Source organism: Protopterus annectens, chromosome 2.part2 (genome assembly GCF_019279795.1).
Source record: "Protopterus annectens isolate FY-2018-M chromosome 2.part2, PAN1.0, whole genome shotgun sequence".
Lineage (NCBI taxonomy): Eukaryota > Metazoa > Chordata > Ceratodontiformes > Protopteridae > Protopterus > Protopterus annectens.
The window spans coordinates 664,424,742-664,441,966 of NC_056730.1; positions in this window are offsets into that span (position 1 = coordinate 664,424,742).

Consider the following 17,225-nt stretch of genomic DNA (forward strand, 5'->3'; position numbering starts at 1 on the left):
CTAAAAGCAGGGATAGAAATAGACTATTTCCCCTAACAGTAAACTGGGAACAGGCTCCAAACCTGAGACTGGACTATATGCTTCACTTCTGGTCCCCCAAATGAGTCTCCACACCAATCACTGCAGAGCACTGCATCCCAGTTCTAGGTATCTGACATACTCACTCTTAAATATCTGATATTCACACATACACACACACTTGGGAAAGACTGGCACACTGCTGTGTCTCCTTTCCCAAATTACAAGGTAATGGCTGCTACCAGTCAGATACCACAATATCCTTCAAAAGGGGTGTTCAGTTATACTGGGTAAAATAGATAGTGATGCAAATGATACCATGTATCCCAAGCAGTAAGGCTTTTTGGAGTGGCCCTGATTTTCTCACAATAAACATAAACTCTCTCAAGTTATTAAAATATTCACTAAATAATCAGCCATGATGAGAGGTGGTAAAACATTTAATAATAAATAAAATGATTTAAAACATGTAAATACTGAATAACTGATTCCAATAAACAGAGATTCACACACATGAAATATGAAAACAAGATTGTCTGATAGATTTCACAGTGATTTTAGAAAACCTCTAACTAGCTGTAGTTCCCTGACTATCTGAAGATTAACTGTCCCTATCTAATCTAAATAACTCAGCATGGCAAGATTATGCTCTTACTTCTGCAAGGCAAAATGAGAAATTATGTCCACACTCCAGGCTGTTGTCTGTCCTCAGCAACTGGAACAACTACTCTGGAAACAACTGGACTACTACTGCTGAACAGTTCTGGAAAACAAAAACTGAACAACTGACTCAGAATCTGCTTTTATAGCAGATTTTTTGGAAGCTGCTATGAGAATTCTACTTTCTCATATCAGACTTTGAAAAGTAAACAAACAGCTGCAGTGAAGATTCTATTCTCCAAGCCCTGGCACACAATGGCATCACATCTAGGTCAGCTGACTCTGGCATAACATACATTAGAATTCTGTTTAAAAAAACATGTACATGTGGTCAGCCAGAACAGTTTTTGGCTTTCAAACATCTTGCATAAATCAGAGTGACAATCAAAAGACATAAACTTATTTACAAAATTATAGCTAGTCATGCTGGCATATATAACACCGGGAAATTTACAATTATTTACAAAACTTCAGCCAGTCATGCTAGCACAAAAACAATATCTAATATATTCACAGTATGAACAGATGAGGTTAAGGTAGCACTACATTTGTCTGCTAATATATTGGCTGTATCCTTGTGACTGCAAAAAGGGATATTATTTTGGGTGAGTCCAATGCTTTGTTAAATATTATTCCTTAATTTCCTGGCATAACTGAAGAATGATTTGTAGTTTCCCTTGGTATATGCAGCAACATTAAGCTCATACTGTGGTTTACATTTACTAATAGTGTTTTTAAGTTCCTTTTTGGTATATCTCTGTATGGACTTGAGGTAGGCGATCAATATTTGTTACAAATTTTCATTATTTTCCTTCTCTTATTATACAGCTTATTAATATAGGAGTTTCACCAGATTTATTCCCAAATTTGCCATTAATTTCAGGGTGGGAGGGCACCGACTTTTCTGTGCAGTTGTTTAGATGCTGGTAAAATCAAAGTTTAATGTGGCAGACCTTTTATTTGGATTAATTTGTGTATGATTGTAGAGAATTTTGCTTACATCTTCAACAAACTGAAGTAAGTTTGCCCTGAAGAAGTTCCTAAAGGCAGTTTCATTTGGTGGTGGGGTGTTACCACTAAGCCTGGCAGAGAAGGCGACTGATTTGTGGTCAGATTTTGCCACTAATGAGGTGATACGGTGTAAGGGACAGTAGGGAATTAGGTTGGTAAGGACCAGGTCAAGGATATTAGAGTCTCTCGTGGGTAGGTTTATAAGTTGCTCCAGTGCATTGGTGTTAAGCCTAGGAAATGCTGAGCATATCTATTTTTAAAGGTATAAGTGTACCAAGCAATGCTTGAGTGAATGAAATCCACTAGCAAGAAAGTATATTTGGTTTGATATTTAACCCACCATTGGTGTCAAGGTAATTTCATTGATCTTTGGGGACACTGATGGGGATGATGCTAATAATGAAGTAATAGTTGGATTTGTTAAGGGTGATTTGAATTTCAAGGAACACAAAATTAGGGTCATGAGTATCTTGACATGAAGTAATGGTAGCTCTAACAAGTACAGATACTCCCCGAGGGCCTCAAAGGCATGACAAGTACTACACCCTGGCAGAGAGTGAGTGAGTGTTGTAATTACACTGGAACCATGTCTCAATTACTAGACAAATTCAAGTTGCCAGGAGGATCTCAAGATCTGGCATCTTTCTGTTTAGATTCCTAACACTGAGTAGTGCCACCACAATGTTGTTTAAATCTGAGCTTGACTTTGCTATGTTAGAACATACAGCAGGGCTACTCTACCTAAAAAAGGCCCCATGCCAGGCAGCAAAAGCTTTAGCGGTGTAAGCCATCCCTGGTAAAACATTAGGTCGTATCAACCATCTCATCCCAGGCTGACACATACTGGAGACCATTCGATTGATACCACCTATTCAGCCAGTTGTTAAAGCTAATTTTCTTGTCTTGATATCTAGGCATCAGTCTTGGTGAAAGCAAGATACTTACTACTCATAACCAGTGTTTTTTTCCTGCTTCTGACACATGCACAGTAAGTTCCATTATGTCTCCCTGGGTGGAGCACCTCAAGTTATTCACTCCCACATTGGCCTGTACTAGCCTTTAGTCACATTTGCTTGGTTTAAGGGTCCTTGTGGCATCATGGGTCCAGCCACTGAACACTATAGCTTTACTTTATTCCACAGAATGAACAATCAGCACTAACACTGTTTTGAGGTTGCATATGCTGGGTACTGAGCACAGTAGCTAGGGTTATTTACCACAGCATGATCATGAATCATTAGGACAGAACTGCTAATATTATACAGCTAATTTACAGTCATGGGTGTTTGCACAACTCAAGATACTTGCGCACACCACACAGCATTCAATGGTCATTAGGCACTGGCCACAACTGCCTGTAAAAGCAGAGCTGTCACTAAGCAGTAGCACTAAACAGGACAGTAATGCACCCATTGTGACATATTTTGTGTTGCATAGTGAGTACTGAGCCTTGAAATGGCAGTTGGCTTAGAGAATTAAGGAGCTGTTAATGAGTTGTTTCCTGTGATCCAGTAGTGCAAGGTTTGATTCTCTCAGCTTCTGTTGCCTTGATTGCATTAGTTAGTGGAGCAGTAATTGTTAAATGAGCAATGTACAAAAGGAGGTTACCTGGCAAAGGAATACTAGGAAACTGGTAGATGAAAATGACTGCTGGTAAAGGCAAGAATGAGACTACACAGGGAGAAGAGTCACTCACATAAACAGGTATCAAGAGTAGCAAAGCAGTACAATGTGCAATAAGAATGTCTGTGTGTCTGAGCAACTATGTTGTGTTGTTAGACATAGCAAGGAAGGCACCACAATCAATAGGTAGAAACAAAAAATGATATTGGAAATAGAAACATTGTGGGGGGGGGGATGAAAATACATGTAAACCTAAGTCTGTCTTGAGGGAGGACATGCATGCACCGAGACTAGAATGGAACAGAAAGTTAGGCAGAAGGTGTGCAGGGCTGTGAAGATCAAGAGGTGAAAAACGTAGGGAATGAGGTACTTCATAACCAAATATAGACAAAGCACAAAAGACTGGTTAAAGTCAAAAGTAAGAAAAAAGTGGACAAATGGAAGGAGACAACAAAGATGGGAAAGGGACAGGGGACAGATATACAGCAAGGAAGAAGGGGCACTGTAGTGACAGAATAACAGATGAAAACAAAGCATGAAGAGAAGGGAAAGGATGCAAAGGAGTAGAGGGAGCAAGAGAAGAAAGAAGAAGCATGAAGAAGGGGCAAATAGGGAAAGAAAGAGGAAAACTAGAACTGGGCATGAAGGTTGAAGGGGACTTTAGAGACTATCCTAAGATTCAAAGAAGTAGTTCAGTGAAGGGAGCAGTGGTGGGAACACAGGGAAGATACAAATGCTGACAAAAATGGGGTTGGAACAGACTACAACAGGTATTACATAAAGGAAGGATGGAAGGGAAATATTAGTAATGGAAAAAGGAATGGGGAAGATGGAGGAAGACAGCAAGGGGAGAGGGCCACTGAAGGTAGGTGAAAATATAATAGAAATAGAAGGGGGAATGGGAACCAAAGTAAAATGGATATAAAATGAATAAATATATAAAGACAAAGAAGCAGACTCCTAACGATGGGATACAGACATGATTCAGCAGTTGGTAGTCTGAAAGAACTTTTATTAGGCATTTCTAATCATACTTCATAATATTTCATTTTAGGCAATATGAGAATAAAGAGTACCAGTAGGACGTGTATGCAAAATTATTGGCCAGGCAATGTGAAACATAAAAGAGTATTGCAAAACTTGAAGTCAGTGTCAAAAGGTTATTATAACTTGGAGATGCAACAAACACTCTGAAGGGCAGTGTTCTCAATTAAACAAAGAGATGCCAGGACAAATGACAAAATTGTTCCACCTTTTCACAAAAACAATTTACAGAAAGTCTTACAAAAGAAAAAAATATGCGTGCTTCTCACCATTTTTTAAGGCTAGGAAGGAGAGGAATGTGTGAGGAGAACTGTAATAAACTATTAAAATGTTACACTTTTTTTCAGAAGAAAAAATGTATAAGACGTGAACTATCTGTAGTAGAACTGTATCGAAATTTAAAAATGTACGTTGATAATTGCTTGAGGTAAAAGTAAAGGGTATTGTATTTGTCATTTCTGTAAAATATCGTATATGATAGAAAATGTATAAATATAATACTGTTTGAACATAAAATCAAATCCTGCACCACAAATATATACACCATTGCAAAGTCTACAGCCCGAAGATTCCTGATTGGTTACTGATGAATGATGATGTTACCTTATTTGGAGAGTAGCATTTACGACTTAACCCCCCCCCCCCCGTGTATGTAACTATGGAAACAGGAAGGTATATTCTAAAACTCAAACTAAAACCATGGGAGACCTGTTGAAAATAGAGGGACTGACTGTTAATTCAACATGTTTTAGGAATTTCTACTTTGCATGCTGGAGAATATCTTATGACTACCATGCTCAGGTTATATTACACTACTTGTAAGTACTCTGAAAACTAATTATACTTTGGACTTAAAACAAGCAGTAAGGGCACAGTATATCCATTAGCAGTAGCAGATAGTTTGTAGTTCAGATGTTAAATAGATTTAGCTGAACATTTGTTGTCTATTTGATAGTTTTATTTTCAATTTTAAACTTATTCCTTTTAAGAAAAATATGTTTATTATCTAACTTTAAAAGCCTATTCTAATGTTTTACTCAATAGCTTAAGGGTTTATACGTTTTACTGAGACCTGGAAATGTGTGGTTTCCACTGTATGATGACTGACTGTTCAGAGTTAATTGCTACCATTTAAACATTGAAAAGGTGGCTTAATGTATAGGAAAACCATGAACTGATAACAGCATTTTCATAAACTTAAAAACTTGTTGCTGGAGAGTTACCATTTACCATCCCATTCTAGAAAATATGGTGAGTCTGTCTGTAAAATAAGTTTGGTCAAATTTTAATTGCCTTTGGCAAAATTAGACTGGAAGGTATTAGACACAGTCTGAAGTGAGTGCAGTACAATGGAACCAGTGATTATAACTCTGAACTGTAGCTGTACAATATAATGCTCTTTTGGATATACCATGCCTTGGCTCTTACCCAAGATGGCAATGCACATTTACTATACACCTTTAAGGCTGGTCACTTTATATATATTAAGTGGTACCAATGATGGAATTCAAATCTCTGTATGGATTGCTCCCTTGCACAAATATTCATGGCAGTAGTATAGTTGTTAAACTCTGCTGGCTCTGACCATCTCACTTATAATGGAAATATCAACAAAAATTATTTGGTTAAAACTATCCTGTCCCTATATATTCTACTTAGGGCCATCAAGTATGGAGCTCTTTCACCATCACAAAGGTTGCTTAACTAAAGGCAAATATAGTCAAATTCTCTGAGTTGCTTGCCAAAGCAGGAATGATATATAATGTCTAGTGATTCCAGTTTGCTATCTAACATAAATCATACCAGTACATAAAACCACAGTGAGTAAGCAGTGTGATATAGAAAATGAAACTGAACAAGTAGCTCTCAAATTTCTGCAACTGGGGAAAGGCCTAATTAAAATTATTTTTGTTTGCTAATGCATAATTTGGAAATCTGCCTTCACCGTCTGGAAAGTATGCTTCTTTACTGCATGAATAACAAGAGCCTCGATGAAAGACAGATGGAAGGCTACTGTCCTGCCAAAAGAAGGATGGATTACCAAATTCATACACAATGCATCATGGATGACTACAGCCATACCCCGAGATGAAAGAATACCATACCCAAAGGCCACAAAAGTATGTACAATCCAAAGCATACCCTGAGAGTGGAGATTCACCAGAACTAGGCATATAGATGAATGGATAAACATTCTGGTTCTTCACGGTCTAAATCTGTAGCTGCTAAAATAATTAAGATCCAGATGAAGGAATTCATTTCAGGGATGAATTTCTTTTTGGGCCACCCAGGACACTGCTCCACGTCAAGTAGCACCTGAAAGATGCTAGCAAGATCTCCTCATGAAATAATCTTCTAAGATTGAGACTGTGAAGGGGTATGTGTCGCAAACTATAAAAACATTAAATATGACAAAGTAAGCTTAACTGCAGTATTAATAAATTGTAGTAAACTACTATGCTATGGAACTGGGAGACATTGCTATTAATTTATAGTAGAGAAATAACAATTTTACTTATTTAAGTGTTAACCAATCTTTTTCAGGCACTTATCAACCAAGACCAAAGTTCCTTTGACACCTGAAAGACCACCTGACAATAAAGGTATTCCAGTATGGCATGGGTGAAGTGCAGAACTTAGGAGATACTGTCCTTTGAATGGGGCACTAAACTGAACTCCCGTCTAGCTAAATTGGTGAAAATTTAGGTGGATGTTGAAGATTCCACAGCACTTAGAAAGAATGGCAGGGGAATTTCTCTGGTTGTTCCTGCCACATTTTTGCATGAAAATCTCTTGAGTCTTCTCTTAAAATAGGTCACAAGCTTAGTACTTTAGTGGGACTAACCTTGCCAACCTACATATTATACAAACACACACACACACACACACACACATGCACGTGTGTGTATAGATAGATATGCAATATAACTATATGTACAATATATTGTGTGTGTAAATATATAATGTTGGTTTGCAAGGTTAGTCCAACTAAACAACTATAAATTACTATTATAGTATAAGTACCACCTCAGGTCTCCCCTGGAAAGAGACTACTGTACTAGGCAGTGAGATTAACCTGGTCAACAAAGGATAACCAAAAAAAAAAAAGCACACACACACACACACACACACACACACACACACACACACACACACACATATATATATATATATATATATATATATATATATATATATATATATATATATATATATATAATCCTACCTTTCCTTAAATAAAAACATAAAAACACCACTTTTTTGAAAAAGATAACCCACATTTTTCTGTATTAGAGAAGTACAAAACAATGAAACTAAGGGCATGTTTACTTGCAACAAATATGTAGTATGTCAGTACATTTAGGGCATGTTTACTTGCAACAAATGTGTAGTATGCCAGTACATTTATACTGGCTCTGAGTTCAAGTTTCAACACTGTAACATTACAGTCTATTTTAAAAACTATTTTGATTGCCATTCTAAGTTTTTAGTTTATGTAGCAGTGTGTAATTCTTGCAAAGCATTTTATATTGGTAAGACGATCAGAAAGCTTTCTGATAGAGTAAAAGAACATTTGGCAGCTATCAGAAGTAATGATGAAAAAAATGTTCCAGGAAGACATAGTTTACGCTGCCCTGAATGTATTGGGTTCACATTTCTCATATTGGAACAGGTTGACCAATTTTTTTGAGATTGTGAGACTTTGCTTGAACTGAAAGAATTGCGATGGCAGTTATTACTTAATGCTGAGACCCCTCCTGGACTCAATGAAAACCTGAATGTTAAATGTGCATTTAGATGGGGAGTCTGACCACTCCTACTTTACACTAATATTTGTTAATGCATATACAGCTGTACAAAATGCGTAAATTCTGATTGGTTAATTTTTTCCTAACTGTGTTCTCAGAAGATATATGCTATTGTCATGGTTACAACATTCTCTCTACCTTGTGCACCTTACTTATACCTGACATTTTTTTTTTAATTTGGTCAGTTCTGAAGAAGTTCTAGCTATCATTAAAGAATGAAAGTGCTTAGCATCAGTTTTGCCTTCGAGTGTCTTTCTTTTAGTTTATAAGAAAGAAGTTTGTTGTTTTATTAGAACAGTTTGCCGTTTATGTTAGTTATCGTAGTTTGGTTTTATTATTATTAGTGATTTTTTCCAACTATTACTATGGAAGACACACAGACGGTGGAACCAGGCTCTAGTAGCCAGTCTTTACAAGATTTCACAGTGCACGATATGCCACCAGAGCTTTTATCGCTAATAGAAGAATTTAATGAAACCATGTACAAAGCTCATGGTTTGCTTATTAGATGTGACAGTCTTCAAGTCAATTCTAAGGAGTTCACACTGATCTTAATAAGGGATAGAAGTCCTATTTCTACACTACAGACAGACAGTCAGTCAACGTGATATTTTACAGACATCCCATGAAACGGATCCACTATTACTACAAAATCAATCCCTTGAACACAGTGCAGATCAAACTGTTCTTCGTGCACTAGTTCCTGAGTCTACAGCACAAATTCAAAACCTGATGCCTTGCAAGGGTGGCGTGCACGGTCAAACCATTGTCATACAAACTACTATGACCAGCAAAATACGATACTCGACACCAAATAGAATCCAAATGAAGATTTTATTATATATTCTTATATTTCCAGACCGGTTTCGGCTACCCAGCCTTTTTCAAAGGAAAAAAAGTTTTTTGAAACATAGAATACTCACAAGTATTTATATTGTTCCCTAACCAATGGAAACATTGGTATAGCCCAACCTAGTGGTTGGAGTATTAAAATACCATGAAAAATTAGAACAAACAATTCAAAATTGAGTGTAGAAGCCATAACATTGAGATGCCCTACAAAATTATTAAATCTCCAGATATTTTCTAATAAAGAGAGTGAGTGAGATCACCCTTAGTTTTGGTGCAAAAAGTACTAACATATCCCGATTTTTCCAACCTGTGTATATCACTTACATAAACTAACAAATTATTAATATCAACTAGTTCATCCTGTCAAACTGACAAGCGTATCTAATATAATTTGTATATATATATTTGTTTCCATTGGTTAGGGAACAATATAAATACTTGTGAGTATTCTATGTTTCAAAAAACTTTTTTTCCATTGAAAAAGGCTGGATAGCCAAAACCGGTCTGGAAATATAAGAATATATAATAAAATCTTCATTTGGATTCTATTTGATGTTGAGTATCGTATTTTGCTGGTCGTAGTAGTCTACAGCACAAATACCATTTACAGGAGAGATTTTACATTTTGTAAATGGAGAAGAGACTCCTAATCCTTTTTTTACAAGAAAAAAAAAGACAGAAAGCAATGACTCAAAGAGATAAACCAAACCGGATTCAGTCCAATAACCATCACTGCAAATCGTTGATCTTCAAACTGGAACGTAAGTTGTTTTTATTCAAAAACATTGAGTATGACAACTTTTTTCTACACTCCTGCGTACATCATAATATTGTTCTTCATAGCCTCAGATTTTATAAATTTCTCAATGGTACTACCAGAGATTCCAAAATTTATAAAGATTTGGTTAATTTGTACAATGACTGTGGAGTGGCAGCTCTCAAATTTTAATAGGACACAATCAAGAAAGGATGAACGTTATTAAAAAAGAAATTGAAGACTTACACAACACTATCCTTAAACACCCTGACTTTGGATTATTCAGATACCTTTTTGACAGTATATCTCCTAAAGTTATAAGACATACAGCCACCTTGGTCCACAGAAAAAGTCAGAAATTAGATCGTGATTTAGAACAGTATTGAAGCCAGAGTGCATACAGACCAGCCAACGAAAAACATAACAACAACAGATTTTATCACAAAAATGGGAAGCTGACAAGACAAGTAGGACAAACTGTGGCACCAGCATCTCCCCCCAGTCACTTTCCATATCAACAGTAATGTTCTAACATCACATCTGCACCTCAACAGAATGGTGTTAATACTTCTTACACTCCACTCCTTGCTGAATTTTCACAAAATAACATATTAATGGATAGTTCTACAGAAACACACGTTCCTTTTTTATTGCAAGAACAAGCGGTCCATATGAGTACAGCAACTACGTCCACAACAGGCACAAGAGACAGAGTGAGAGAGAGAGGGAAGGGGAGGCATAGGACAATGGAGATCTTCGTTCACAGGGAGAACAATAGCGACAAGGAACTCGACAAAGAGACAATTTGAAATGAAAGAAAGCATATGCTTTCTAATGCAGTTTTCAACCTCACTAACAGAGATTTTTCCTAGGCACAATTGCTAAATAGAGGATTCACCTTCATTCTGTCACAAAGGGCTAAGATTACTAACACACTACTTGATTTAAGGTTGTTTCTACGAAAATTAAATCCTAAATTGTTATATAGTGACAAGGATGATGAGGATATATCCACACTTAGCACACTTGAAACACAAAGATTTATTCCTAAGAAAAGAAGTGTCTTTAATCCAGTTTTTAACAACACCCTATCCACTTTCCAGAGTGTCTGTGAGAATGAAGTTAGACGTCTTTTACAGCAACCTAATGTATTTAAATGGTACAACCTTTCCAAGACAGAACAACTTGCCCTTACAGAGCTGTCAGAACAGAACTTTACATATTATGAAAGCTGACAAAGGCACTGGACTAGTTTTAATGGAAACAGAGGGCTATATCAACATTATAGAAAACATGCTAGTTGATAAGCATTTTTACAAAACTGTGTCTCTAAAAGACGTTAACAAGCGTTTTGCAGTTATTGACTGATTGCTAAAAACACTTGAGAAAAGTAACTAACTATCACTAGAAGAGTTTGTATATCTGCAAGTAAATGACCCGTGCCTTGGCAAATTATTTGGCATTCCAAAAATCCACAAAGACACAGTGAATCCACCGTTCAGATTAATTATTTCAAATAAACATAACAAGACAGAGAGCATGTCAGACTACCTAGACAGTGTTTATAATCCCTTGGTACAGACCACCAAATTTTACATTAAGGATTCTTGGGACTTTCTTAATGAGCTACATCATTCACAACTGGATTTTTCTAAATGTATTCTTGTGACTCTTGACATTGTAGACTTGAATACTAACATTCCTCACCAAGAGGGTTTACAAGCTGTTGAAGTGTTTCTTAGTAAATACGCCAATTTCAGTACCTGTAGAATTGAAACACTAATCACATTAACCACAGTAGTTTTAACTAACAACTTTTTCCATTTTAATACCAAGATTTATCAGCAAATAAAAGGTGCGGCTATGGGGTCCAAGATGGCACCAGCTTTTGTCAACCTGGTGCTCAGTGCATGGAAATTAGAGACATTAATCCATCTGCCAGGGTTTGATAAAGTTCATATTTACCGCCATTACATTGATGATGTTTTTTTTGTGTGGGAGGGACCTAAAACTGAACTAGATGTGTTCATTAATACACTCTCCAACAGTATTCCATACTTAGATTTGTCACGTCAAGTAGTGGCAAAGTAATCAATTTTCTTGACACCAGGATTTCTATAGACAATGACACAGGGTTTCTTAGTTCTAATGTGAACAGAAAATATATGTACAGAAATAATTTTTTTAGACTTTTGCAGCCAACATCAATTCTTTATGAAAAAATACGTGCTGCGTGGTCAGTTTATTAGACTGAAACGACTTATCACTGACGACCATACTTTTCTTTTAGAAAGCAAGTTCTTAACACACCTCTTTGTGAAGAGACATTACCCTGAACAACTAGTGCAGGAAGTTTTCACAGAAGTAGCAGCTCACAGGCATATTAAACATAGACCTATACTCAAATACAGTTTAGTGCCTAAAGACACACTAGATCAAACTGAAAACACTGACAGGAAATGCAGTTTTCCTCTTCCTATCAGGAAGACTGCACAAGGCATTAGAAACATTGTGCAGAGAAACTGGAACATCATTAGAGCTAGTAAAGATTTATGGCAAGTTTTAGGGAAAAATTCTACCTTTTCCTTCACAAAAAAAACACCACTCTGAAAATGTCTTTTGAAAAAGATAACCCACATTTTTCTGTATTACAAGTATAGAACAGTGACACTAATTGCATATTTACTTGCAACAAATGTGTAGTATGTCAGTACATTTATACTGGCTCTGAGTTCAGGTTTCAGCACTGTAACATTACAGTCTATTTTAAAAAACATTTTGATTGGAATTCTAAGTTTTTAGTTTATGTAGCAGTGTGTATTTCTTGCAAAACATTTTGTGTTGGTAAGATGATCACAAAGTTTTCTGATAGAGTAAAAGAACATTTGGCAGCTTTCAGAAATAAAGATGAAAAAAAATGCTCTAGGAAGACACAGTTTATGCTGCCATGAATTTATTGGTTTCAAATTTCTCATGTTGGAACAGGTTGACCACTTTTTTAGAGATTGTGAGACTTTGCTTGAACTGAAAGAATTGTGACGGCAGTTATTACTTAATGCTGAGACCCCTCCTGGACTCAATGAAAACCTGAATGTTAAATGTGCATTGAGATGGGGAGTCTGACCACTCCCACTGTATACTAATATTTGTTAATACATATACAGCTGTACAAAATGCGTAAATTCTGACTGGTTAATTTTTTCCTCATTGAGTTCTTAGAAGATATATGCTATTGTCATGGTTACATCTTTATCTCTGCTTTCTGCACCTTACTTATACCTGACATTTTTTTTAAATTTGTCAGCTCTGAAGAAGTTCTAGATATTATTAAGAATGAAAGCGCTTAGCATCAGATGTTATGTTGTCCTATCTCGCCTTCATTCTTGCTGGTTGGGTTCGGAGCTGAACCTCATCTCCGACTCGGCCACATAGCAAAGCTTGAGAGCTTCCAACTGGCTTGAGGCTACAACCTATACCATGGTGCCTAGCAGCTGTTCCTCAGATCTCATTTGCCACTTGAAGCATCGGGATTGTCTTCACTGGCTCAGGCTAGTAATTTCTTTTTTATATACCTTTTACTATATGTTCTCTCAAAATCTTCATACTAGACTCTTTTATACCTTCCCAATCCAACTAGAGTGCTCGTGTGTGTTGTTATTACTTGGGTGTTCCTTAGGTTGCTCTCCTTGGCCCCTTGTTTTTTCTCTTATTCCCTTAAAGAATCTGTTTAAATTAGAGGATTCTTTCTATATAGCCCCTTTCTTTCTTCAGGGCTTCTTTTCCCTTTTATTAAGGAGTCACCGTTTAAGTTAGAGGCATCTCCTTGGGTTGTAGGAGACTGTTGTTTAACTTAGAAGCTTTTCCTCCTCCCATCCCTTTCCTTTCCGAAAGAAAAAAAAAGAAAAAAAACTCTCTCTTTCTACTTGCCTTTTTTCTATTGCAGTTATTGTAGTTACTGTTAGCTGGTATTGTTATTGTTGTTGTTATTGGCTTAAAAGATGTATAAAGAACCTTTTAAGGAGTCGAGACAATCTGGTTCATGCACCCAGAAAATGTCTCTAACAGATGGACACTCTTGCTCCATTTGTCATGGCTTTAGTGCAAGAGTTTTACAGGAGAGGAAAAACAAACTCATTTTGAGGGGTTTGTTGAAAGGCCCTTTTGAAGAAGGTAATCAGGCCTCAAAATCGGATAAGACAAAGAAGTTGGCTTCGGTGTCTGACCCATCAACAAGTCAAAAAGATACAGTAACTTTGGATCTGAAGGTTCTCGGTTCCGATCAATCTGGCCCTCCCTCGTTTCCATCTGAGTCTTCGGAACCATTGCAGAGCCAAAAAAGGAGTCGGTCACCGTCACTGGAGCCAATACACTCGGTGCCGCAATCTCCGCTATTACAGTCGGTGGCTTGTAGTCACAGGTCATCGACCCATTCCTCTCAGTCCTCCAGGTTATCAGATGATGACGTGGAGCGGGTGGTGAAGAGGTTGCTGTGGATGTGGGCCCTAGCAGAAATTCTTTCGAGCCCAGCCCATCAGATCGTAGACCTGAACACTGTACCTCCGATACCATCTATTCCTCCTTCAACTCGATCGAGTTTGGAGCCAGAGTGTCAGGAAGTCATTGTGCTGGAACCGGCAGAGCCAGTAATCACTCACAATATCTCAGCTCTGACATCTGCTCTGATCTCATTGATGCCATTTTCCATCAAGGGATCTGGGAGCCAACACTCCCTGGTCGGCTCTGGGGGGGAGAGTCGAATCGGAACCTTGTTTGAACTGACTCTCCCACTCGGCACTTTGGTGCAGGTGAGTTCAGTTTCCACATCAGCCTTTGAGCCACCCTCCTTGGTGCCTGGGAGATCTCCTGGTCCTTCGAGACTGGAGTCTCTCTCAGCCCAGGACCGCAGTCCCTTCAAGGTGATGCAGAGTGTGCTCTCCACTGACTCTGCTCCACCTTTGGCTCCAGCAACTCTTCCCCTAAAGGGCCGGTGTCTTCTGCTTTATCATCCCTCCATCAGTCCCAGAGTAGAGAGTCAGTGCCCCAGGAAACCCCGATGGGTGGAACCTCTTCTTCTGACACCTTCCCGGAACATCCCCCAAAGGAGGTCCCTTGGAAGAAACAGTGTAAGAGGGAGCACATCTCTGATACTGACTTAGAGGATTCATAAGGGTCCCCACGGTTGCTCTCTGAGGATGTCTCTATTTCAGACATCCTTGAGATCCTTAAACAGAGGGGCGGTTGGAAATCCCTCTCCCCTTCTGAGGATGAGTCTGTATACCTGGAGGCATTTGGATCTCGCCCCTCCATCTCTTGGGTGTCTCCGACCTTCAACCCGCTACTCGGTGTTGTGAGTTGGAAGGTGTGAGACTCTCCCAAGTCAGTGGACCCCATCACAGGAGGTCAAATAAATTCATTACGGCCCCAGAGGATAGACAATATTTAACAAAGGGAGTTCCAGTAGATGCGATGGTGGTGGCAGCGGCAACAAAGAAGGAGTTAGCCGAAACTTCTGCATCTGTCCATCCTCCGAATAAGGAGTCTCATACAATGGACAGATATGGGAAGTGTATGTTCTCCTCAGCGGCCTTTACCTTACGGTCACTGAATTACTTATCACATTTTACCTGACTCCAGAGGGATCTCCTGAAAGAGCTGGGAGATACCATACAAGGTGCTACAGCCCAGGGTTTATCAGATAAGATAAATTCCTAGCTTGCGACCTTAACTTTTATCACAAACTTCTCCATGCACCTCATTTCCTATGCAGTTGATGGAGCAAGCAGGGCAGCAGGCACAGGAATAGCTCTTAGGAGACATTCCTGGATGCGCCTTTGCGAGTTTGCTAAACCCTTCAGATCTTCCTTTATTGAAGCCCTGTTTGATGGCTCATCCTTGTTCGGGACAAAAGTAAAAGAGACTCTCACCAGGAGCCAGCAAGATGGCAAGACTCTATCTGCCATCGGATTGTGTTTTTCTGCCCCTACCAGAGCCTATCCTAAAGGTCAAAAGAGTGGAAGAATGTGGTTCCGCAAGTCCAAAGGAGCCTTGCCGGATGCTTGTGGTGATCCTTCCCCCAAAGGCAGAGGGGCAAATAACAATGGAAGACGCCATCCACACAGCAGGGGGGGTCTGCACAACCAAGGCAACAGAGATATGTTCTCTGGTCGGCCCTTTCAGTGCTCCTGAAAGGAGGCCCGACTGTCCGCCTCTGGAAGCAGTTGGGGGAAAAATATCTCTGTGCCCAGAAGCCTGGCCAAAATTGGCTCAAGACAAATGGGTACAGTCCATTATATCCAGGGGATACAACATTCCTTTCCACTGCCCACCTCGTCCATCAAAGTCCATCCCAGACATTCCACCCAGTCAAAGGGATAAAGCACCCCTAGAAATTCAAAGGTTGTTAGAAAAAAGAGTCATCCAAAAAGTCCCAGCAGACCAGGTTGGATCTGGAATTTACTCAAGGCTCTTTTTAGTTCCAAAAAAGACAGGGGACTGGAGACCAATATTGGATCTCAGCAGACTAAACAAGTCAGTAAGGAAGGCAAAGTTCGGGATGGTAACACTGCAGTCTATACTCCCTTTTCTGGAACAAGACAATTGGATGTGCTCTTTAAATCTTCAGGACGCGTACTACCACAAAAGATGGACAGGTGCTCCAGAAGATTTGTACACTTCCGGCTGGAAGCCAGCCATTATCAGTTCAGAGCTCTGCCCTTTGGTCTCACTACAGCCCCCAGAGTGTTTACCAAATGCATGGCAGTAGTCATGGCTCATCTGAGACATCAAGGATTACAGGTGTTTCCATATTTAGATGACTGGCTCCTGACTGCCACCAACAAGCAACTACTAATTAGAGCCAGGGACTCCACCATCCATCTCTGCTCAGATCTAGGCATTACTATAAATTCAGAAAAATCTACCTTGTTGCCATCACAGCGTATTACCTTTATAGGTGCAGATTTAAACACAAATGATATGGTAGCAAAATTGCCTCAAGAGAGAATACAAATGCTACGCAGTCAAATATCTATTCTAATCAAAAAGAAAAAGGTACAAGCAAAATTCGTCCTCAAGATCCTAGGCTCAAGTGGCAGTAGTGATAACACTAGTCCCACTGGCATGACTACACATGCAGATATTACAGTGGCTACCCTTTGCTCAATGGCCCATTCAGGAGTTACTCATGTCTCACAAGATTCCCATTATGGATGCCTGCAAGAGAGACTTACTTTGGTGGCTTCAGTCCACTCAGGTAACAATGGGCAGACTGTTCGTCCTTCCCCAACCTGTTGCTACAGTAACCATGAACATGGCCCAGATATGGTGGGGGGGCATTATCTGGGACAGACTTTCCAAGGAGTTTGGAAAGATCACAAGTACCATTTCCACATCAATGTCCTACAGATGAGAGCGGTGCTTCTGGCACTGCAAGCATTTCAGACCTCTCTTCC